This window comes from Pseudophryne corroboree, unplaced genomic scaffold (assembly GCF_028390025.1).
Source record: "Pseudophryne corroboree isolate aPseCor3 unplaced genomic scaffold, aPseCor3.hap2 scaffold_876, whole genome shotgun sequence".
NCBI lineage: Eukaryota > Metazoa > Chordata > Amphibia > Anura > Myobatrachidae > Pseudophryne > Pseudophryne corroboree.
The window spans coordinates 143,648-149,647 of record NW_026970455.1 but is presented as its reverse complement, the minus strand read 5'-3'; the positions used below and the strand labels follow the sequence as shown (position 1 = coordinate 149,647).

The following is a 6,000-nucleotide window of genomic DNA, read 5'->3' as shown; positions in this document are numbered from 1 at the left end:
TGTTGGTGTCAGTGTGACCTGTGCGGTGCTTCTCTGTGTGTGTCAGTGTGATGTGTGTGGTGCTTCTCTGTGGGTGTCAGTGTGACCTGTGCGGTGCTTCTCTGTGGGTGTCAGTGTGACCTGTGCGGTGCTTCTCTGTGTGTGTCAGTGTGATGTGTGTGGTGCTTCTCTGTGTGTGTCAGTGTGATGTGTGTGGTGCTTTTCTGTTGGTGTCAGTGTGACCTGTGCGGTGCTTCTCTGTGTGTGTCAGTGTGATGTGTGTGGTGCTTCTCTGTTGGTGTCAGTGTGATCTGTGCGGTGCTTCTCTGTGTGTGTCAGTGTGATGTGTGTGGTGCTTCTCTGTTGGTGTCAGTGTGATGTGTGTGGTGCTTCTCTGTGTGTGTCAGTGTGATGTGTGTGGTGCTTCTCTGTTGGTGTCAGTGTGACCTGTGCGGTGCTTCTCTGTGTGTGTCAGTGTGATGTGTGTGGTGCTTCTCTGTTGGTGTCAGTGTGATCTGTGCGGTGCTTCTCTGTGTGTGTCAGTGTGATGTGTGTGGTGCTTCTCTGTTGGTGTCAGTGTGATCTGTGCGGTGCTTCTCTGTGTGTGTCAGTGTGATGTGTGTGGTGCTTCTCTGTTGGTGTCAGTGTGATGTGTGTGGTGCTTCTCTGTGTGTGTCAGTGTGATGTGTGTGGTGCTTCTCTGTTGGTGTCAGTGTGACCTGTGCGGTGCTTCTCTGTGTGTGTCAGTGTGATGTGTGTGGTGCTTCTCTGTTGGTGTCAGTGTGATCTGTGCGGTGCTTCTCTGTGTGTGTCAGTGTGATGTGTGTGGTGCTTCTCTGTTGGTGGCAGTGTGACCTGTGCGGTGCTTCTCTGTTGGTGTCAGTGTGATGTGTGTGGTGCTTCTCTGTTGGTGTCAGTGTGATCTGTGCGGTGCTTCTCTGTGTGTGTCAGTGTGATGTGTGTGGTGCTTCTCTGTGTGTGTCAGTGTGATCTGTGCGGTGCTTCTCTGTGTGTGTCAGTGTGATGTGTGCGGTGCTTCTCTGTGTGTGTCAGTGTGATGTGTGTGGTGCTTCTCTGTTGGTGTCAGTGTGACCTGTGCGGTGCTTCTCTGTGTGTGTCAGTGTGATGTGTGTGGTGCTTCTCTGTGTGTGTCAGTGTGATGTGTGTGGTGCTTCTCTGTGTGTGTCAGTGTGATGTGTGTGGTGCTTCTCTGTTGGTGTCAGTGTGACCTGTGCGGTGCTTCTCTGTGTGTGTCAGTGTGATGTGTGTGGTGCTTCTCTGTGGGTGTCAGTGTGACCTGTGCGGTGCTTCTCTGTGGGTGTCAGTGTGACCTGTGCGGTGCTTCTCTGTGTGTGTCAGTGTGATGTGTGTGGTGCTTCTCTGTGTGTGTCAGTGTGATGTGTGTGGTGCTTTTCTGTTGGTGTCAGTGTGACCTGTGCGGTGCTTCTCTGTGTGTGTCAGTGTGATGTGTGTGGTGCTTCTCTGTTGGTGTCAGTGTGATCTGTGCGGTGCTTCTCTGTGTGTGTCAGTGTGATGTGTGTGGTGCTTCTCTGTTGGTGTCAGTGTGATGTGTGTGGTGCTTCTCTGTGTGTGTCAGTGTGATGTGTGTGGTGCTTCTCTGTTGGTGTCAGTGTGACCTGTGCGGTGCTTCTCTGTGTGTGTCAGTGTGATGTGTGTGGTGCTTCTCTGTTGGTGTCAGTGTGATCTGTGCGGTGCTTCTCTGTGTGTGTCAGTGTGATGTGTGTGGTGCTTCTCTGTTGGTGTCAGTGTGATCTGTGCGGTGCTTCTCTGTGTGTCAGTGTGATGTGTGTGGTGCTTCTCTGTTGGTGTCAGTGTGATGTGTGTGGTGCTTCTCTGTGGGTGTCAGTGTGATCTGTGCGGTGCTTCTCTGTGTGTGTCAGTGTGATCTGTGTGGTGCTTCTCTGTTGGTGTCAGTGTGACCTGTGCGGTGCTTCTCTGTGTGTGTCAGTGTGATGTGTGTGGTGCTTCTCTGTGGGTGTCAGTGTGACCTGTGCGGTGCTTCTCTGTTGGTGTCAGTGTGACCTGTGCGGTGCTTCTCTGTGGGTGTCAGTGTGATCTGTGCGGTGCTTCTCTGTTGGTGTCAGTGTGACCTGTGCGGTGCTTCTCTGTGGGTGTCAGTGTGATCTGTGCGGTGCTTCTCTGTGGGTGTCAGTGTGATCTGTGCGGTGCTTCTCTGTTGGTGTCAGTGTGACCTGTGCGGTGCTTCTCTGTGTGTGTCAGTGTGATGTGTGTGGTGCTTCTCTGTTGGTGTCAGTGTGATCTGTGCGGTGCTTCTCTGTGTGTGTCAGTGTGATCTGTGCGGTGCTTCTCTGTTGGTGTCAGTGTGATCTGTGCGGTGCTTCTCTGTGTGTGTCAGTGTGATCTGTGTGGTGCTTTTCTGTTGGTGTCAGTGTGACCTGTGCGGTGCTTCTCTGTGTGTGTCAGTGTGACCTGTGCGGTGCTTCTCTGTGTGTGTCAGTGTGACCTGTGCGGTGCTTCTCTGTGTGTGTCAGTGTGACCTGTGTGGTGCTTCTCTGTGTGTGTCAGTGTGACCTGTGTGGTGCTTCTCTGTGGGTGTCAGTGTGATCTGTGTGGTGCTTCTCTGTGGGTGTCAGTGTGATCTGTGCGGTGCTTCTCTGTGTGTGTCAGTGTGACCTGTGTGGTGCTTCTCTGTGGGTGTCAGTGTGATCTGTGTGGTGCTTCTCTGTGGGTGTCAGTGTGATCTGTGCGGTGCTTCTCTGTGTGTGTCAGTGTGATCTGTGCGGTGCTTCTCTGTGGGTGGCAGTGTGATCTGTGTGGTGCTTCTCTGTGTGTGTCAGTGTGATCTGTGCGGTGCTTCTCTGTGGGTGGCAGTGTGATCTGTGCGGTGCTTCTCTGTGGGTGTCAGTGTGACCTGTGCGGTGCTTCTCTGTGGGTGTCAGTGTGATCTGTGCGGTGCTTCTCTGTGTGTGTCAGTGTGACCTGTGCGGTGCTTCTCTGTGGGTGGCAGTGTGACCTGTGTGGTGCTTCTCTGTGGGTGTCAGTGTGATGTGTGTGGTGCTTCTCTGTGGGTGTCAGTGTGACCTGTGTGGTGCTTCTCTGTGGGTGTCAGTGTGATGTGTGTGGTGCTTCTCTGTGGGTGTCAGTGTGACCTGTGTGGTGCTTCTCTGTGTGTGTCAGTGTGACCTGTGCGGTGCTTCTCTGTGGGTGTCAGTGTGATCTGTGCGGTGCTTCTCTGTGTGTGTCAGTGTGGTGTGTGCGGTGCTTCTCTGTGGGTGTCAGTGTGACCTGTGTGGTGCTTCTCTGTGTGTGTCAGTGTGACCTGTGCGGTGCTTCTCTGTGGGTGTCAGTGTGACCTGTGCGGTGCTTTACATAGAAACATAGAATGTGACGGCAGATAAGAACCACTCGGCCCATCTAGTCTGACACTTTTTTATCCTTTAGGTAATCTCAACCCTTTTTGATCCTTATTTCTTTGTAAGGATATTCATATGTCTATCCCATGCATGTTACATTGCTCTACAGTCTTAGCCTCTACCACCTCTGATGCATACTTACCTACTTTTGAAAAAGCATGTCAGGGAGAGTGTGACAGTAACACCTATCAGTGCGGGCGTGTACTGTACATATGAGAGGCGTGTCATCAGTGCGGGCGTGTACTGTACATATGAGAGGCGTGTTATCAGTGCGGGTGTGTGCCGCTACATCTGAGAGGCGTGTCATCAGTGTGGGCGTGTACTGTACATCTGAGAGGCGTGTCATCAGTGCGGGCGTGTACTGCACATCGGAGAGGTGTGTCATGAAAATTACTTACATCCAAATGTAAATGAGCCCCAGCGTTAGTAAGATCTACTTGTTGAAGAAAAGACTCTTTGTTTGTGTATTGTGTTTTACAAGAGCTTCCATATACTGCAAGTGGCCACAAGAAACCTTTAAAATGCATGTAGCCATAGGGATCATTGTGCCTTATACCCAATGCAGGAAAATGGCGCTGAAGATAGCATTTAAATGTATGTATCTATGATTTCTTTTTTTTTCAGGGAGATTAAAGGATCATTCAGGGAGTGAGGGAGATTGCTACTATTTCAGGGAGTCTCCTGCAGAATGAGTGAGGGTAGGCATCCATGCTCTGATGGGAGGCTTTTCCACTTATCCACTACCCTTTCTGTGAAGCAATTTCTCCTTAAATTTCCCCTGAACCCCCCCCCCCCCCCTCCAGTCTCAGTGTATGTCCTCGAGTTCTAATACTTCTCTTCCTTTTGAAGAATGTTTCCCTCCTGAACTTTGTTAGGACTCTTGATATATTTGAAAGTTTCTATCATGTCCCCCCTTTCCCTTCTCTCCTCCATACTATACATGTTAAGATCTTTTAGCCTTTCCGGGTAAGTTTTGTGATGTAGGCCATGCACCATTTTAGTTGCCCTTCTCTGTACAGTATCTAATGTATTTATATCCTTCTTGAGATATGGTCTCCAGAACTGGACACAGTATTCCAGATGGGGCCGTACCAATGACCTATACAGTGGCATTATTATCACTTATTTTTTCCTGCTACTAATTCCTCTCCCTATGCACCAAGCACCTGACTAGCCTTTCTCATTGCTTTGTTGCATTGCTTTCCTGCCTTCAAGTCACTTGAAATAGTGACTCCTAAATCCCTTTCCTCCTCAGTAGTTTCCATTATAGTACCCTTGATACTATATTTAGCCTTTGGGTTTTTGAGACCCAAGTGCATGATTTAGCATTTTTTAGCATTAAACTGTAGTTGCCATGTTCTTGACCATTTCTCAAGCCTACCTAGGTCATCAATCATTTGTTTTACCCCACCCGGTGTGTCTACCCTGTTGCATATCTTTGTATCATCTGCAAAAAGTCATACCTTCCCTTCAATACCATCTGCAATGTCACCAACAAAGATATTAAAGAGAACTGGACCAAGTACAGATCCCTGGGGTACTCCACTGGCAACATTTCCCTCCATAGATTGCACTCCATTTACTACAACTGTCTGTTTCCTATCCTGCAACCAGGTTCTTATCCATTTAACTGTTTTATAATCCACCCCCATGCTTTCAAGTTTATTTAGCAGTCTGCGATGTGGGACAGGGTCAAATGCCTTACTAAAGTCTAGATATGCTACATCTACAGCTCCCCCTTGATCTATTATTTTCATCACAGAGTCAAAAAAGTCAATAAGATTTGTTTGGCATGATCTCCCACCAGTAAATCCATGCTGTTTTGGATCCTGTAAGCTGTTTGATTTAAGATATTTCACAACTGTTTCCTTTAGTAGTTTTTCCATTACTTTCCCTACTACTGATGTAAGGCTTACTGGTCTGTAGTTACTTGCTTCTTCCTTGCTTCCACTTTTGTACAGTGGAACTACATTCGCTCTTTTACAGTCCTCTGGAATAGCACCTGTATTTAGTGACTGGTTAAATAATTCTGTTAAAGGTGTAACCAGCACATCTTTTAGCTCGTTGAGTATCCTTGGGTGTATCCCATCTGGTCCCATTGATTTATAAACTTTTAGTTTTGAAAGTTCTGTTAGGTCCTTCTCCTCTGTAAATATAGTTTCATCTGCCTTATTTTTATGAATGTCCATGCAATTTAACTGTGGCCCCTTCCCTTCTCCTTCTGTAGTAAATACTGAGCAAAAATAATTATTTAGGTGATCTGCTATTGCCTTGTCTCCCTCCACTAAATTCCCACTCTCAGTCTTAAGTCTTATTATTCCTCCATTTGATTTTCTCCTTTCACTTATATACTTAAAAAAGTTTTGACCCCTTTATCTACCGACTGGGCCATTTTCTCCTCAGCTTCTGCCTTTGCACGTCTGATCACTTTCTTAGCATCCTTCCGTCTGTCCAGATACACCTCTTTGTCGTTATTATTATGAGTCTGTTTGTATTTCCTAAAAGCCATCTTTTTTTGCCTTCACACTAGTTGATACTTCTTTTGTGAACCACACTGGCTTCCTTTTCCTAACCATTTTGATACAAAGGTCTGTTGCACTTAGTACTGCACTTTTCAGGTTTTCCC

The 6,000-nt window shown here is 47.8% G+C and overlaps 1 protein-coding gene across 1 annotated transcript in view; it reads left to right on the top strand.

Moving 5' to 3' along the window:
* The first annotated feature begins 3,996 nt into the window (after positions 1 to 3,996).
* Positions 3,997 to 6,000, top strand: part of LOC135043692 (matrix metalloproteinase-21-like) — a 96,453-nt gene continuing 94,449 nt past the window's right edge. Inside the window, exon 1 of the mRNA XM_063955147.1 lies at positions 3,997 to 4,072. The gene's annotated coding sequence lies outside the window, so the exon portion shown is untranslated. The remainder of the gene's footprint in view (positions 4,073 to 6,000) is intronic.